At 33.6% G+C, this 19,920-nt stretch overlaps 1 long non-coding RNA gene across 2 annotated transcripts in view; it reads left to right on the top strand.

Annotated features, from left to right (window-relative positions):
- The first annotated feature begins 2,881 nt into the window (after positions 1–2,881).
- LOC147834368 (uncharacterized) overlaps positions 2,882–19,920 on the top strand; it is a 137,336-nt gene continuing 120,297 nt past the window's right edge. For both annotated transcript variants that reach the window (XR_015503801.1, XR_015503800.1), the window contains exons 1-2: positions 2,882–3,003; positions 3,288–3,429. This is a non-coding gene — a long non-coding RNA (uncharacterized LOC147834368). The remainder of the gene's footprint in view (positions 3,004–3,287; positions 3,430–19,920) is intronic.

The raw sequence follows: 19,920 nt of genomic DNA, 5'->3' as shown, positions 1-19,920 counted from the left end.
AAAATGCTTGTAATAAAAATGGGTTGCCAGTTCCAGCTGATTTTAATATTTCTTATTCTATATCTAACACATTTTGCATGTTAGAAAGAGAAAGAGAGGGACAAAGGGGGGTTTATTGGCAACTGCAGCACTTTCCTACAATCCAGAAAAGATATTCCAAGTCTGTGGAAAACAGGCCAGACTCAAAACACAACAGCAAGATGACTTGAACTTGGCATCGCGACTAAGATGAAAGTAGATCTCACACACGATCCTGAACATTGAATGACCTGCATTTCACAAGGTGAAATAAGTCTCTACGGTATCTAAATGTGACATTTCAGCTCAAAATACCCCACAACTAATGTTTTATAACTCTTTAAAACTGCCCCTTTTATGCTTTAAACCCAATTGGGCCGTCTTGGTGACTGTCACTTTAAATTCAAATGAGATTGTGCTCTTTTTAAAAGAGGGCGGAGCTACAAATGCCTGTGTGTCAGCATAATGGCAGATTCAAAAACAAGACTAACATCCTATGTTAATGAGGGAGAGATGATCACTAGTGGGCGGGGCTTACCCCCTCTGATGACATGTGCAAAAGGGAGAATGTCAATCAAAGTCTTTCTGCAGACTGTTCAGTGTGCAAACTCCACACAGAAACGCCCACTGACCCAGCCGGAGCTCGAACCAGCGAACCCTTCTTGCTGTGAGGTGACTGTGTTAACCACTAAGCCACCATGCCGCCCCTTAAATAAAGTTTAAAAAATAAAATAAAGTTTTGTTAAAAATAAAAAGTAAATACTAACTCTCTCTCTCTATCAGTCTCTCTCTCTCTCTCTCTCTCTCTCAGTCTCTCCCTCTCGCTGTGTTTCTGACTCACGGTGCTGGAATTCTCCTTGGCAGCTTCCCTCTCTCTCTCCTCAGTTTTCAGCTGTTGGATTTATCGCCTTGGGTAAATTCTGTTACATGCAGAGGAGAGAGAAAGAGAGGAGGAGGAGGCCTTGTAAAGGGAAAGATCCAGGACTCAGGTTTATGTACGCGGAACAGAAACAAACAAAGGAAGTGAAGTCACATTCTTCACTGGGAAAAACTGAGCAGCCAAAGATGGAGGTAGAGAGAGGGATACATCTGCAGCTTCCCACACAAGCGACACACTTGCTAATGTTTGCTAATGTGCGATTTAAGGACTCAGATCAACATTTCTTGAGGAATGTCTGTCATAATTTGCAATTCTAAATTTATCAAATATGAATCCATCCACAGAGTTTAATGGGATAACCTAAATTCATTTATTAATTTTCTTTTCGGCTTAGTCCTTTTATTAATCTGGGGTCGCCACAGCGGAATGAACCGCCAACTTATCCAGCACATGTTTTACACTCTTCTCATTAACACTCATACACTACTGACAATTTAGCTTACCCAATTCACCTGTACCACATGTCTTTAGACAGTTAAGGGAAACCGAAGCACCAGGAGGAAACCCACGCGAACGCAGGGAGACCATGCAAACTCCACACAGAAATCCCAAAGCTCGAACCAGCGACCTTCTTGCTGTGAGGCGACAGCTCTACCTACTGCACCACTACGTCGCCCCTAACCTAAATTCAGTTTTTTTAATTGTCCAGGAGAGTCTGTTCACTCAAAACCGGCACTTGTAACATTCATAAATAGATACTAAAAATATTAATAATATTAATTAATAAATTATACTAAAAATATTAATAAATCTACATGAATCAAGCTTATTAATAAATTAATATAATAGCTCAATGATTAATTAAAGTCTTCTGAAGAAACAAGATCACTTAAACAGATTTAGTTTACTTACAAACTTTGATCGGCAAACATAAACAGAAATCCCATTGCCAGCCTAAACCAGCCTAGGCTGGTTGGCTGGTTTTAGCTGGTCAACCAGGCTGGTTTTAGAAGGGTTTTGGCCATTTCCAGGCTGGTTTCCAGCTATTTCCAGCCTGGTCTTAGATGACCAGCTAAATCCAGCTTGACCAGCCTAGCCAGGCTGGGAGCCCAGCCAAAACCAGCTATGTCCAGCTTAAACCAGGCTGGTCAAGCTGGTTTTAGCTGGATTTAGCTGGTCATTTTCCAGCCTGACCAGCTAAGACCAGGCTGGAAATAGCTGGAAAACAGCCTGGAAATGGCCAAAACCCCTCTAAAACCAGCCTGGTCGACCAGCTAAAACCAGCCAACCAGCCTAGGCTGGTTTAAGCTGGATTTTTCAGCAGGTACCTCTTATGTGTCACATGACACACAAAATTAAAGCTTATTGGTTCTCAAGCATGACTGATATCTGTGACCAAAAACTGTTTTTAAGATTTAAAACCCTTTTAAGGTCTATGTTATTAGCCACCTTTAGCTATATTTGTTTTCAATTGTCAACAGAACAAATCATTGTTATGCAATGACTTGCCTTATAACCCTAACTTTAACTTAATTAACCTAAGCCTTTAAATGTCACTGAATACTAGTGTCTTGAAAAATATCGTCATATATTCTGTACTGTAATTATGGCAAAAATAAAATAAATCAGTTATTAGAAATGAGTTATTAAAACTATTATGTTTAGAAATGTGTGGAAAAAATCTTTCTGTTTAACAGAAATTTTGGGAAAAAATATAAAGGGGGGCTAATAACTCTGACTTCAACTGTAAATTCGGGAAACAGCTAAATAGTGAGAGCAAATGTAATTTAACCCTGTAACCAAATGGCAACATAATACTTATGTTAATTTCCCTGCCACTGTTTCTTTAAGACAAACATTATTTATTTATTTATTTATTTATTTATTTATTTATTTATTTATTTATTTATTTATTGTAAAGCGAAGACCTCAGTGTAGCCAATGATGTGCTTTGGTTAAGTCACATGACCTGCAGTGTTTTTCAGTAGCGCGATTTCTGACAGACCGTCGTTTGTTGTGAGTAGTTGCTAAATGCAAACGTTAACGTCAATAAAAACAAAGGATCAACTCCTGTCAGATCTACAAGAAGTGAAACATCACTTCCAGTAAGTTATGATGACATTTTCACAACTCAATTTTTTAAAATCAGATTAGTGTTTTGTAAATCGATCAAATGTATGTGTTGCTAAACAGCAACTGTGCAGTAGTGGAATGCAATATTTCAATGGGCTAGCTAGCTAGCAAGGTCAGCTGTAATCTTTTAACTTTTAACAGTAACAACATGAAAGCTAGTAATATAATGTTGATTAGTCATGTGTTAATGGAGTTTGCTTTATGGATAAAATCTAGTTTTAATGGCAATACTACCTTTGAATATATATGAATACAGGGAACAGTGTAGCGAGCACCACCATGTTCTATGGTAAGTGGAAGAAGAAAAGGACAGAACTGGCTCTTCCTGCAGATGAAAGTGAGGATGAGACGGGATTCATTGACCATGACAATGCAGACTGGACGTTTGAAAGAGACAGGTAAGTTAGCTCAGAGGCAGATAAGACAGGTGTACAGTATAGTATAAAGTATAATATATAAACATTGTTAGCTAGTAGTAGCTACATTATTCTGACGCATCTGGATATACTAGACTTGTTCTTTATTTGTTATTATATTCACTGGAGAAAATATTTACATTGACTATGTTATACATGATATTACAATATTAGGTTTGTTTATAATAATATTCAGCAGAAAAGAATGGAATGAAAGCTGTTGGAATATGAGATGGAAAGCATGCATAAGGTGTCATTTATAAGTTCTGTGTTAAAGCTTAAAACACTGCAACACCAATTAAATAATTTCATAACTAAATTATTATTTAAAAGGAAGGTTTTAAATTTGAAATTTCTAAGTTAGAGCCACGGTTGGACGTTATTGCCATATGGCAACATTTCATAAAGTACCTTAAAACATTAATTTTTCCAATTCTTTTTACAGCACTTCAAGTTAAGCCATTTTTAGGAAAGTTTATAAGTTAAGAAATAATTTATTTTATTATAGGTTTATCATAACGCGTGCAGTAGAGGGTTAAGTATACTCTTTATATAATACTTAACCCTGAATGTTGGATTAAATACCTGAAAGCAGTTACTGTCTTTTTTTGTTGTTAGTTTTTTGTATGGTTGTAATGTTAAGGTGAAGACAGCAAAGCCTGAGGCAACACACACACACACACACACACACACACACACACACACACACACACACACACACACACACAAACACCCCTGCTGTCAGATAATCTACTGCAGTCTACCATCACACTAAACACCCCCTCTAAACAGACACAGCCCTACTTTACCTAAATAAGCACCCGCTGACAGCAGGCCTCATTAACCCATCTCTGCATTATCACATAATAGTACTCAAGCAGTATGGGTGGCACTGAAATCACTTCCTTCTGTGCTATTGAACCAGGAACAAAAATAGCATTTTATAATACATGCCCTGCTATTCTAAATTAATCATATTACTTATTTTACACCACCATTGCACTTTATACAGTTTTTTTACGAACATAGACAAGGCAAGATTAGTTATATAGCATAGTTAATTGATGTTGATCCTGGACCGTCAAATTTATAAAGTCTCTAATGTTGATCCTGGACCATCAAATTTATAAGTTCACTAATGTTGATCCTGGACCATCAAATTTATAAAGTCACTAATGTTGATCCTGGACCATCAAATTTATAAGTTCACTAATGTTGATCCTGGACCATCAAATTTATGAGTTTACTAATGTTGATCCTGGACCATCAAATTTATAAAGTCACTAATGTTGATCCTGGACCATCAAATTTATGAAGTCACTAATGTTGATCCTGGACCATCAAATTTATAAAGTCACTAATGTTGATCCTGGACCATCAAATTTATGAAGTCACTAATGTTGATCCTGGACCATCAAATTTATAAAGTCACTAATGTTGATCCTGGACCATCAAATTTATGAAGTCACTACTGTTGATCCTGGACCATCAAACTTATCAAGTCACAAATGTTGATCCTGGACCATCAAATATATAAAGTCACTAATGTTGATCCTGGACCATCAAATTTATGAGTTTACTAATGTTGATCCTGGACCATCAAATTTATGAGTTTACTAATGTTGATCCTGGACCATCAAATATATAAAGTCACTAATGTTGATCCTGGACCATCAAATATATAAAGTCACTAATGTTGATCCTGGACCATCAAATTTATGAAGTCACTAATGTTGATCCTGGACCATCAAATATATAAAGTCACTAATGTTGATCCTGGACCATCAAATTTATAAAGTCTCTAATGTTGATCCTGGACCATCTAATTTATAAGTTCACTAATGTTGATCCTGGACCATCTAATTTATAAGTTCACTAATGTTGATCCTGGACCATCAAATTTATAAAGTCACTAATGTTGATCCTGGACCATCAAATATATAAAGTCACTAATGTTGATCCTGGACCATCAAATTTATGAAGTCACTAATGTTGATCCTGGACCATCAAATATATAAAGTCACTAATGTTGATCCTGGACCATCAAATATACAAAGTCACTAATGTTGATCCTGGACCATCAAATTTATAAAGTCACTAATGTTGATCCTGGACCATCTAATTTATAAAGTCACTAATGTTGATCCTGGACCATCTAATTTATGAGTTTACTAATGTTGATCCTGGACCATCAAATATATAAAGTCACTAATGTTGATCCTGGACCATCAAATTTATTAAGTCACTAATGTTGATCTTGGACCATCTAATTTATAAGTTCACTAATGTTGATCCTGGACCATCAAATTTATGAGTTTACTAATGTTGATCCCGGACCATCAAATATATAAAGTCACTAATGTTGATCCTGGACCATCAAATATATAAAGTCACTAATGTTGATCCTGGACCATCAAATATATAAAGTCACTAATGTTGATCCTGGACCATCAAATTTATAAAGTCAATAATGTTGATCCTGGACCATCAAATTTATAAAGTCTCTAATGTTGATCCTGGACCATCAAATATATAAAGTCACTAATGTTGATCCTGGACCATCAAATTTATAAGTTCACTAATGTTGATCCTGGACCATCAAATTTATGAAGTCACTAATGTTGATCCTGGACCATCAAATTTATAAGTTTACTAATGTTGATCCTGGACCATCAAATTTATGAAGTCACTAATGTTGATCCTGGACCATCAAATTTATAAGTTTACTAATGTTGATCCTGGACCATCAAATTTATGAAGTCACTAATGTTGATCCTGGACCATCAAATTTATAAAGTCACTAATGTTGATCCTGGACCATCAAATTTATAAGTTTACTAATGTTGATCCTGGACCATCAAATTTCTGAAGTCACTAATGTTGATCCTGGACCATCAAATTTATAAGTTCACTAATGTTGATCCTGGACCATCAAATATATAAAGTCACTAATGTTGATCCTGGACCATCAAATTTATAAGTTCACTAATGTTGATCCTGGACCATCAAATTTATAAGTTCACTAATGTTGATCCTGGACCATCAAATTTATGAGTTTACTAATGTTGATCCTGGACCATCAAATTTATAAAGTCACTAATGTTGATCCTGGACCATCAAATTTATGAGTTTACTAATGTTGATCCTGGACCATCAAATATATAAAGTCACTAATGTTGATCCTGGACCATCAAATATATAAAGTCACTAATGTTGATCCTGGACCATCAAATATATAAAGTCACTAATGTTGATCCTGGACCATCAAATATATAAAGTCACTAATGTTGATCCTGGACCATCAAACTTATAAAGTCACTAATGTTGATCCTGGACCATCAAATATTTAAAGTCACAAATGTTGATCCTGGACCATCAAATATATAAAGTCACTAATGTTGATCCTGGACCATCTAATTTATAAAGTCACTAATGTTTATCCTGGACCATCAAATATATAAAGTCACTAATGTTGATCCTGGACCATAAAATATATAAAGTCACTAATGTTGATCCTGGACCATCAAATATATAAAGTCAATAATGTTGATCCTGGACCATCAAATTTATAAAGTCACTAATGTTGATCCTGGACCATCAAACTTATCAAGTCACAAATGTTGATCCTGGACCATCAAATATATAAAGTCACTAATGTTGATCCTGGACCATCAAATTTATGAGTTTACTAATGTTGATCCTGGACCATCAAATTTATGAGTTTACTAATGTTGATCCTGGACCATCAAATATATAAAGTCACTAATGTTGATCCTGGACCATCAAATTTATAAAGTCTCTAATGTTGATCCTGGACCATCTAATTTATAAGTTCACTAATGTTGATCCTGGACCATCTAATTTATAAGTTCACTAATGTTGATCCTGGACCATCAAATTTATAAAGTCACTAATGTTGATCCTGGACCATCAAATATATAAAGTCACTAATGTTGATCCTGGACCATCAAATATACAAAGTCACTAATGTTGATCCTGGACCATCAAATTTATAAAGTCACTAATGTTGATCCTGGACCATCTAATTTATAAAGTCACTAATGTTGATCCTGGACCATCTAATTTATGAGTTTACTAATGTTGATCCTGGACCATCAAATATATAAAGTCACTAATGTTGATCCTGGACCATCAAATTTATTAAGTCACTAATGTTGATCTTGGACCATCTAATTTATAAGTTCACTAATGTTGATCCTGGACCATCAAATTTATGAGTTTACTAATGTTGATCCCGGACCATCAAATATATAAAGTCACTAATGTTGATCCTGGACCATCAAATATATAAAGTCACTAATGTTGATCCTGGACCATCAAATATATAAAGTCACTAATGTTGATCCTGGACCATCAAATTTATAAAGTCAATAATGTTGATCCTGGACCATCAAATTTATAAAGTCTCTAATGTTGATCCTGGACCATCAAATATATAAAGTCACTAATGTTGATCCTGGACCATCAAATTTATAAGTTCACTAATGTTGATCCTGGACCATCTAATTTATAAAGTCACTAATGTTGATCCTGGACCATCAAATTTATAAGTTTACTAATGTTGATCCTGGACCATCAAATTTATGAAGTCACTAATGTTGATCCTGGACCATCAAATTTATAAAGTCACTAATGTTGATCCTGGACCATCAAATTTATAAGTTTACTAATGTTGATCCTGGACCATCAAATTTATGAAGTCACTAATGTTGATCCTGGACCATCAAATTTATAAGTTCACTAATGTTGATCCTGGACCATCAAATATATAAAGTCACTAATGTTGATCCTGGACCATCAAATTTATAAGTTCACTAATGTTGATCCTGGACCATCAAATTTATAAGTTCACTAATGTTGATCCTGGACCATCAAATTTATGAGTTTACTAATGTTGATCCTGGACCATCAAATTTATAAAGTCACTAATGTTGATCCTGGACCATCAAATTTATGAGTTTACTAATGTTGATCCTGGACCATCAAATATATAAAGTCACTAATGTTGATCCTGGACCATCAAATATATAAAGTCACTAATGTTGATCCTGGACCATCAAATATATAAAGTCACTAATGTTGATCCTGGACCATCAAATATATAAAGTCACTAATGTTGATCCTGGACCATCAAACTTATAAAGTCACTAATGTTGATCCTGGACCATCAAATATTTAAAGTCACAAATGTTGATCCTGGACCATCAAATATATAAAGTCACTAATGTTGATCCTGGACCATCTAATTTATAAAGTCACTAATGTTTATCCTGGACCATCTAATTTATAAAGTCACTAATGTTGATCCTGGACCATCAAATTTATAAGTTTACTAATGTTGATCCTGGACCATCAAATTTATGAAGTCACTAATGTTGATCCTGGACCATCAAATTTATAAGTTCACTAATGTTGATCCTGGACCATCAAATTTATGAAGTCACTAATGTTGATTCTGGCCCATCAAATTTATAAGTTCACTAATGTTGATCCTGGACCATCAAATTTATAAGTTCACTAATGTTGATCCTGGACCATCAAATTTATGAGTTTACTAATGTTGATCCTGGACCATCAAATTTATAAAGTCACTAATGTTGATCCTGGACCATCAAATTAATAAGTTCACTAATGTTGATCCTGGACCATCAAATATATAAAGTCACTAATGTTGATCCTGGACCATCAAATTAATAAGTTCACTAATGTTGATCATTGACCATCAAATTTATAAAGTCACTAATGTTGATCCTGGACCATCAAATATATAAAGTCACTAATGTTGATCCTGGACCATCAAATATATAAAGTCACTAATGTTGATCCTGGACCATCAAATTTATGAAGTCACTAATGTTGATCCTGGACCATCAAATTTATAAGTTTACTAATGTTGATCCTGGACCATCTAATTTATAAAGTCACTAATGTTGATCCTGGACCATCAAATATATAAAGTCACTAATGTTGATCCTGGACCATCAAATATATAAAGTCACTAATGTTGATCCTGGACCATCAAATATATAAAGTCACTAATGTTGATCCTGGACCATCAAATTTATGAAGTCACTAATGTTGATCCTGGACCATCAAATTTATAAGTTTACTAATGTTGATCCTGGACCATCAAATATATAAAGTCACTAATGTTGATCCTGGACCATCAAATATATAAAGTCACTAATGTTGATCCTGGACCATCAAATTTATGAGTTTACTAATGTTGATCCTGGACCATCAAATTTATAAAGTCACTAATGTTGATCCTGGACCATCTAATTTATAAAGTCACTCATGTTGATCAAGGACCATCAAATTTATGAGTTTACTAATGTTGATCCTGGACCATCAAATATATAAAGTCACTAATGTTGATCTTGGACCATCAAATTTATAAAGTCTCTAATGTTGATCCTGGACCATCAAATTCAGCAATTCATTAATGTTGATCCTGCACCATCAAATTTATGAAGTCACTAATGTTGATCCTGGACCATCTAATTTATAAGTTCACTAATGTTGATCCTGGACCATCAAATTTATGAGTTTACTAATGTTGATCCTGGACCATCAAATAAATAAAGTCACTAATGTTGATCCTGGACCATCAAATTTATAAAGTCACTAATGTTGATCCTGGACCATCAAATATATAAAGTCACTAATGTTGATCCTGGACCATCAAATATATAAAGTCACTAATGTTGATCCTGGACCATCAAATATATAAAGTCACTAATGTTGATCCTGGACCATCAAATATATAAAGTCACTAATGTTGATGTTGATCCTGGACCATCAAATATATAAAGTCACTAATGTTGATCCTGGACCATCAAATTTATGAAGTCACTAATGTTGATCCTGGACCATCTAATTTATGAGTTTACTAATGTTGATCCTGGACCATCAAATATATAAAGTCACTAATGTTGATCCTGGACCATCAAATTTATGAAGTCACTAATGTTGATCCTGGACCATCTAATTTATAAGTTCACTAATGTTGATCCTGGACTATCAAATTTATGAGTTTACTAATGTTGATCCTGGACCATCAAATATATAAAGTCACTAATGTTGATCCTGGACCATCAAATATATAAAGTCACTAATGTTGATCCTGGACCATCAATTATATAAAGTCACTAATGTTGATCCTGGACCATCTAATTTATAAGTTCAGTAATGTTGATCCTGGACCATCAAATTTATGAGTTTACTAATGTTGATCCTGGACCATCAATTATATAAAGTCACTAATGTTGATCCTGGACCATCAATTATATAAAGTCACTAATGTTGATCCTGGACCATCAAATTTATAAGTTCACTAATGTTGATCCTGGACCATCAAATTTATGAAATCACTAATGTTGATCCTGGACCATCAAATTTATGAGTTTACTAATGTTGATCCTGGACCATCAAATTTATAAATTCACTAATGTTGATCCTGGGCCATCAACTATATAAAGTCCCTAATGTTGATCCTGGACCATCAAATTAATAAGTTCACTAATGTTGATGCTGGACCATCAAATTAATAAGTTCACTAATGTTGATCCTGGACCATCAAATTTATTAAGTCACTAATGTTGATCCTGGGCCATCAACTATATAAAGTCCCTAATGTTGATCCTGGATCATCAAATTAATAAGTTCACTAATGTTGATCATTGACCATCAAATATATAAAGTCACTAATGTTGATCCTGGACCATCAAATTTATAAAGTCACTAATGTTGATCCTGGACCATCAAATATATAAAGTCACTAATGTTGATCCTGGACCATCAAATATATAAAGTCACTAATGTTGATCCTGGACCATCAAATATATAAAGTCACTAATGTTGATCCTGGACCATCAAATATATAAAGTCACTAATGTTGATCCTGGACCATCAAATATATAAAGTCACTAATGTTGATCCTGGACCATCAAATATATAAAGTCACTAATGTTGATCCTGGACCATCTAATTTATAAAGTCACTAATGTTGATCCTGGACCATCAAATATATAAAGTCACTAATGTTGATCCTGGACCATCAAATTTATAAAGTCACTAATGTTGATCCTGGACCATCAAATTTATAAGTTTACTAATGTTGATCCTGGACCATCAAATATATAAAGTCACTAATGTTGATCCTGGACCATCAAATTTATAAAGTCACTAATGTTGATCCTGGACCATCAAATTTATGAGTTTACTAATGTTGATCCTGGACCATTAAATATATAAAGTCACTAATGTTGATCCTGGACCATCAAATTTATAAAGTCACTAATGTTGATCCTGGACCATCAAATATATAAAGTCACTAATGTTGATCCTGGACCATCAAATATATAAAGTCACTAATGTTGATCCTGGACCATCAAATTTATGAGTTTACTAATGTTGATCCTGGACCATCAATTATATAAAGTCACTAATGTTGATCCTGGACCATCAATTATATAAAGTCACTAATGTTGATCCTGGACCATCTAATTTATAAAGTCACTAATGTTGATCCTGGACCATCAAATTTATGAGTTTACTAATGTTGATCCTGGACCATCAAATATATAAAGTCACTAATGTTGATCCTGGACCATCAAATTTATAAAGTCTCTAATGTTGATCCTGGACCATCAAATTCATCAATTCATTAATGTTGATCCTGTACCATCAAATTTATGAAGTCACTAATGTTGATCCTGGACCATCTAATTTATAAGTTCACTAATGTTGATCCTGGACCATCAAATTTATGAGTTTACTAATGTTGATCCTGGACCATCAAATATATAAAGTCACTAATGTTGATCCTGGACCATCAAATTAATAAGTTCAATAATGTTGATCCTGGACCATCAAATTTATAAAGTCACTAATGTTGATCCTGGACCATCAAATTTATGAAGTCACTAATGTTGATCCTGGACCATCAAATATATAAAGTCACTAATGTTGATCCTGGACCATCAAATAAAGTCACTAATGTTGATCCTGGACCATCAAATATATAAAGTCACTAATGTTGATCCTGGACCATCAAATATATAAAGTCACTAATGTTGATCCTGGACCATCAAATTAATAAGTTCACTAATGTTGATCCTGGACCATCAAATTTATAAAGTCACTAATGTTGATGTTGATCCTGGACCATCAAATATATAAAGTCACTAATGTTGATCCTGGACCATCAAATATATAAAGTCACTAATGTTGATCCTAAACCATCAAATATATAAAGTCACTAATGTTGATCCTGGACCATCAAATTTATAAGTTTACTAATGTTGATCCTAAACCATCAAATTTATAAAGTCACTAATGTTGATCCTGGACCATCAAATTTATAAAGTCACTAATGTTGATCCTGGACCATCAAATTTATAAGTTCACTAATGTTGATCCTGGACCATCAAATATATAAAGTCACTAATGTTGATCCTGGACCATCAAATAAAGTCACTAATGTTGATCCTGGACCATCAAATATATAAAGTCACTAATGTTGATCCTGGACCATCAAATTTATAAGTTTACTAATGTTGATCCTGGACCATCAAATTTATAAAGTCACTAATGTTGATCCTGGACCATCAAATATATAAAGTCACTAATGTTGATCCTGGACCATCAAATATATAAAGTCACTAATGTTGATCCTGGACCATCAAATATATAAAGTCACTAATGTTGATCCTGGACCATCAAATATATAAAGTCACTAATGTTGATCCTGGACCATCAAATTTATAAAGTCACTAATGTTGATCCTGGACCATCAAATTTATGAAGTCACTAATGTTGATCCTGGACCATCAAATATATAAAGTCACTAATGTTGATCCTGGACCATCAAATTTATAAGTTCACTAATGTTGATCCTGGACCATCAAATTTATAAAGTCACTAATGTTGATCCTGGACCATCAAATATATAAAGTCACTAATGTTGATCCTGGACCATCAAATATATAAAGTCACTAATGTTGATCCTGGACCATCAAATATATAAAGTCACTAATGTTGATCCTGGACCATCAAATATATAAAGTCACTAATGTTGATCCTGGACCATCAAATATATAAAGTCACTAATGTTGATCCTGGACCATCAAATATATAAAGTCACTAATGTTGATCCTGGACCATCAAATATATAAAGTCACTAATGTTGATCCTGGACCATCAAATATATAAAGTCACTAATGTTGATCCTGGACCATCAAATATATAAAGTCACTAATGTTGATCCTGGACCATCAAATATATAAAGTCACAAATGTTGATCCTGGACCATCAAATATATAAAGTCACTAATGTTGATCCTGGACCATCAAATTTATAAAGTCACTAATGTTGATCCTGGACCATCAAATATATAAAGTCACTAATGTTGATCCTGGACCATCAAATATATAAAGTCACAAATGTTGATCCTGGACCATCAAATATATAAAGTCACTAATGTTGATCTTGGACCATCTAATTTATAAAGTCACTAATGTTGATCCTGGACCATCAAATTTATAAAGTCACAAATGTTGATCCTGGACCATCAAATATATAAAGTCACTAATGTTGATCCTGGACCATCTAATTTATAAAGTCACTAATGTTGATCCTGGACCATCAAATATATAAAGTCACAAATGTTGATCCTGGACCATCAAATATATAAAGTCACTAATGTTGATCCTGGACCATCTAATTTATAAAGTCACTAATGTTGATCCTGGACCATCTAATTTATAAAGTCACTAATGTTGATCCTGGACCATCTAATTTATAAAGTCACTAATGTTGATCCTGGACCATCTAATTTATGAGTTTACTAATGTTGATCCTGGACCATCAAATATATAAAGTCACTAATGTTGATCCTGGACCATCAAATTTATTAAGTCACTAATGTTGATCTTGGACCATCTAATTTATAAGTTCACTAATGTTGATCCTGGACCATCAAATTTATGAGTTTACTAATGTTGATCCCGGACCATCAAATATATAAAGTCACTAATGTTGATCCTGGACCATCAAATATATAAAGTCACTAATGTTGATCCTGGACCATCAAATATATAAAGTCACTAATGTTGATCCTGGACCATCAAATTTATAAAGTCAATAATGTTGATCCTGGACCATCAAATTTATAAAGTCTCTAATGTTGATCCTGGACCATCAAATATATAAAGTCACTAATGTTGATCCTGGACCATCAAATTTATAAGTTCACTAATGTTGATCCTGGACCATCTAATTTATAAAGTCACTAATGTTGATCCTGGACCATCAAATTTATAAGTTTACTAATGTTGATCCTGGACCATCAAATTTATGAAGTCACTAATGTTGATCCTGGACCATCAAATTTATAAAGTCACTAATGTTGATCCTGGACCATCAAATTTATAAGTTTACTAATGTTGATCCTGGACCATCAAATTTATGAAGTCACTAATGTTGATCCTGGACCATCAAATTTATAAGTTCACTAATGTTGATCCTGGACCATCAAATATATAAAGTCACTAATGTTGATCCTGGACCATCAAATTTATAAGTTCACTAATGTTGATCCTGGACCATCAAATTTATAAGTTCACTAATGTTGATCCTGGACCATCAAATTTATGAGTTTACTAATGTTGATCCTGGACCATCAAATTTATAAAGTCACTAATGTTGATCCTGGACCATCAAATTTATGAGTTTACTAATGTTGATCCTGGACCATCAAATATATAAAGTCACTAATGTTGATCCTGGACCATCAAATATATAAAGTCACTAATGTTGATCCTGGACCATCAAATATATAAAGTCACTAATGTTGATCCTGGACCATCAAATATATAAAGTCACTAATGTTGATCCTGGACCATCAAACTTATAAAGTCACTAATGTTGATCCTGGACCATCAAATATTTAAAGTCACAAATGTTGATCCTGGACCATCAAATATATAAAGTCACTAATGTTGATCCTGGACCATCTAATTTATAAAGTCACTAATGTTTATCCTGGACCATCTAATTTATAAAGTCACTAATGTTGATCCTGGACCATCAAATTTATAAGTTTACTAATGTTGATCCTGGACCATCAAATTTATGAAGTCACTAATGTTGATCCTGGACCATCAAATTTATAAGTTCACTAATGTTGATCCTGGACCATCAAATTTATGAAGTCACTAATGTTGATTCTGGCCCATCAAATTTATAAGTTCACTAATGTTGATCCTGGACCATCAAATTTATAAGTTCACTAATGTTGATCCTGGACCATCAAATTTATGAGTTTACTAATGTTGATCCTGGACCATCAAATTTATAAAGTCACTAATGTTGATCCTGGACCATCAAATTAATAAGTTCACTAATGTTGATCCTGGACCATCAAATATATAAAGTCACTAATGTTGATCCTGGACCATCAAATTAATAAGTTCACTAATGTTGATCATTGACCATCAAATTTATAAAGTCACTAATGTTGATCCTGGACCATCAAATATATAAAGTCACTAATGTTGATCCTGGACCATCAAATATATAAAGTCACTAATGTTGATCCTGGACCATCAAATTTATGAAGTCACTAATGTTGATCCTGGACCATCAAATTTATAAGTTTACTAATGTTGATCCTGGACCATCTAATTTATAAAGTCACTAATGTTGATCCTGGACCATCAAATATATAAAGTCACTAATGTTGATCCTGGACCATCAAATATATAAAGTCACTAATGTTGATCCTGGACCATCAAATATATAAAGTCACTAATGTTGATCCTGGACCATCAAATTTATGAAGTCACTAATGTTGATCCTGGACCATCAAATTTATAAGTTTACTAATGTTGATCCTGGACCATCAAATATATAAAGTCACTAATGTTGATCCTGGACCATCAAATATATAAAGTCACTAATGTTGATCCTGGACCATCAAATTTATGAGTTTACTAATGTTGATCCTGGACCATCAAATTTATAAAGTCACTAATGTTGATCCTGGACCATCTAATTTATAAAGTCACTCATGTTGATCAAGGACCATCAAATTTATGAGTTTACTAATGTTGATCCTGGACCATCAAATATATAAAGTCACTAATGTTGATCTTGGACCATCAAATTTATAAAGTCTCTAATGTTGATCCTGGACCATCAAATTCAGCAATTCATTAATGTTGATCCTGCACCATCAAATTTATGAAGTCACTAATGTTGATCCTGGACCATCTAATTTATAAGTTCACTAATGTTGATCCTGGACCATCAAATTTATGAGTTTACTAATGTTGATCCTGGACCATCAAATAAATAAAGTCACTAATGTTGATCCTGGACCATCAAATTTATAAAGTCACTAATGTTGATCCTGGACCATCAAATATATAAAGTCACTAATGTTGATCCTGGACCATCAAATATATAAAGTCACTAATGTTGATCCTGGACCATCAAATATATAAAGTCACTAATGTTGATCCTGGACCATCAAATATATAAAGTCACTAATGTTGATGTTGATCCTGGACCATCAAATATATAAAGTCACTAATGTTGATCCTGGACCATCAAATTTATGAAGTCACTAATGTTGATCCTGGACCATCTAATTTATGAGTTTACTAATGTTGATCCTGGACCATCAAATATATAAAGTCACTAATGTTGATCCTGGACCATCAAATTTATGAAGTCACTAATGTTGATCCTGGACCATCTAATTTATAAGTTCACTAATGTTGATCCTGGACTATCAAATTTATGAGTTTACTAATGTTGATCCTGGACCATCAAATATATAAAGTCACTAATGTTGATCCTGGACCATCAAATATATAAAGTCACTAATGTTGATCCTGGACCATCAATTATATAAAGTCACTAATGTTGATCCTGGACCATCTAATTTATAAGTTCAGTAATGTTGATCCTGGACCATCAAATTTATGAGTTTACTAATGTTGATCCTGGACCATCAATTATATAAAGTCACTAATGTTGATCCTGGACCATCAATTATATAAAGTCACTAATGTTGATCCTGGACCATCAAATTTATAAGTTCACTAATGTTGATCCTGGACCATCAAATTTATGAAATCACTAATGTTGATCCTGGACCATCAAATTTATGAGTTTACTAATGTTGATCCTGGACCATCAAATTTATAAATTCACTAATGTTGATCCTGGGCCATCAACTATATAAAGTCCCTAATGTTGATCCTGGACCATCAAATTAATAAGTTCACTAATGTTGATCCTGGACCATCAAATTAATAAGTTCACTAATGTTGATCCTGGACCATCAAATTTATTAAGTCACTAATGTTGATCCTGGGCCATCAACTATATAAAGTCCCTAATGTTGATCCTGGATCATCAAATTAATAAGTTCACTAATGTTGATCATTGACCATCAAATATATAAAGTCACTAATGTTGATCCTGGACCATCAAATTTATAAAGTCACTAATGTTGATCCTGGACCATCAAATATATAAAGTCACTAATGTTGATCCTGGACCATCAAATATATAAAGTCACTAATGTTGATCCTGGACCATCAAATATATAAAGTCACTAATGTTGATCCTGGACCATCAAATATATAAAGTCACTAATGTTGATCCTGGACCATCAAATATATAAAGTCACTAATGTTGATCCTGGACCATCAAATATATAAAGTCACTAATGTTGATCCTGGACCATCTAATTTATAAAGTCACTAATGTTGATCCTGGACCATCAAATATATAAAGTCACTAATGTTGATCCTGGACCATCAAATTTATAAAGTCACTAATGTTGATCCTGGACCATCAAATTTATAAGTTTACTAATGTTGATCCTGGACCATCAAATATATAAAGTCACTAATGTTGATCCTGGACCATCAAATTTATAAAGTCACTAATGTTGATCCTGGACCATCAAATTTATGAGTTTACTAATGTTGATCCTGGACCATTAAATATATAAAGTCACTAATGTTGATCCTGGACCATCAAATTTATAAAGTCACTAATGTTGATCCTGGACCATCAAATATATAAAGTCACTAATGTTGATCCTGGACCATCAAATATATAAAGTCACTAATGTTGATCCTGGACCATCAAATTTATGAGTTTACTAATGTTGATCCTGGACCATCAATTATATAAAGTCACTAATGTTGATCCTGGACCATCAATTATATAAAGTCACTAATGTTGATCCTGGACCATCTAATTTATAAAGTCACTAATGTTGATCCTGGACCATCAAATTTATGAGTTTACTAATGTTGATCCTGGACCATCAAATATATAAAGTCACTAATGTTGATCCTGGACCATCAAATTTATAAAGTCTCTAATGTTGATCCTGGACCATCAAATTCATCAATTCATTAATGTTGATCCTGTACCATCAAATTTATGAAGTCACTAATGTTGATCCTGGACCATCTAATTTATAAGTTCACTAATGTTGATCCTGGACCATCAAATTTATGAGTTTACTAATGTTGATCCTGGACCATCAAATATATAAAGTCACTAATGTTGATCCTGGACCATCAAATTAATAAGTTCAATAATGTTGATCCTGGACCATCAAATTTATAAAGTCACTAATGTTGATCCTGGACCATCAAATTTATGAAGTCACTAATGTTGATCCTGGACCATCAAATATATAAAGTCACTAATGTTGATCCTGGACCATCAAATAAAGTCACTAATGTTGATCCTGGACCATCAAATATATAAAGTCACTAATGTTGATCCTGGACCATCAAATATATAAAGTCACTAATGTTGATCCTGGACCATCAAATTAATAAGTTCACTAATGTTGATCCTGGACCATCAAATTTATAAAGTCACTAATGTTGATGTTGATCCTGGACCATCAAATATATAAAGTCACTAATGTTGATCCTGGACCATCAAATATATAAAGTCACTAATGTTGATCCTAAACCATCAAATATATAAAGTCACTAATGTTGATCCTGGACCATCAAATTTATAAGTTTACTAATGTTGATCCTAAACCATCAAATTTATAAAGTCACTAATGTTGATCCTGGACCATCAAATTTATAAAGTCACTAATGTTGATCCTGGACCATCAAATTTATAAGTTCACTAATGTTGATCCTGGACCATCAAATATATAAAGTCACTAATGTTGATCCTGGACCATCAAATAAAGTCACTAATGTTGATCCTGGACCATCAAATATATAAAGTCACTAATGTTGATCCTGGACCATCAAATTTATAAGTTTACTAATGTTGATCCTGGACCATCAAATTTATAAAGTCACTAATGTTGATCCTGGACCATCAAATATATAAAGTCACTAATGTTGATCCTGGACCATCAAATATATAAAGTCACTAATGTTGATC

Source organism: Danio rerio, chromosome 12, assembly GCF_052040795.2.
Source record: "Danio rerio strain M-AB ecotype USA chromosome 12, GRCz13ab, whole genome shotgun sequence".
In the NCBI taxonomy this organism is placed as follows: Eukaryota; Metazoa; Chordata; class Actinopteri; order Cypriniformes; family Danionidae; genus Danio; species Danio rerio.
Note: the sequence above shows the minus strand (reverse complement) of the source record. Positions and strands in the feature narration are given on the sequence as shown.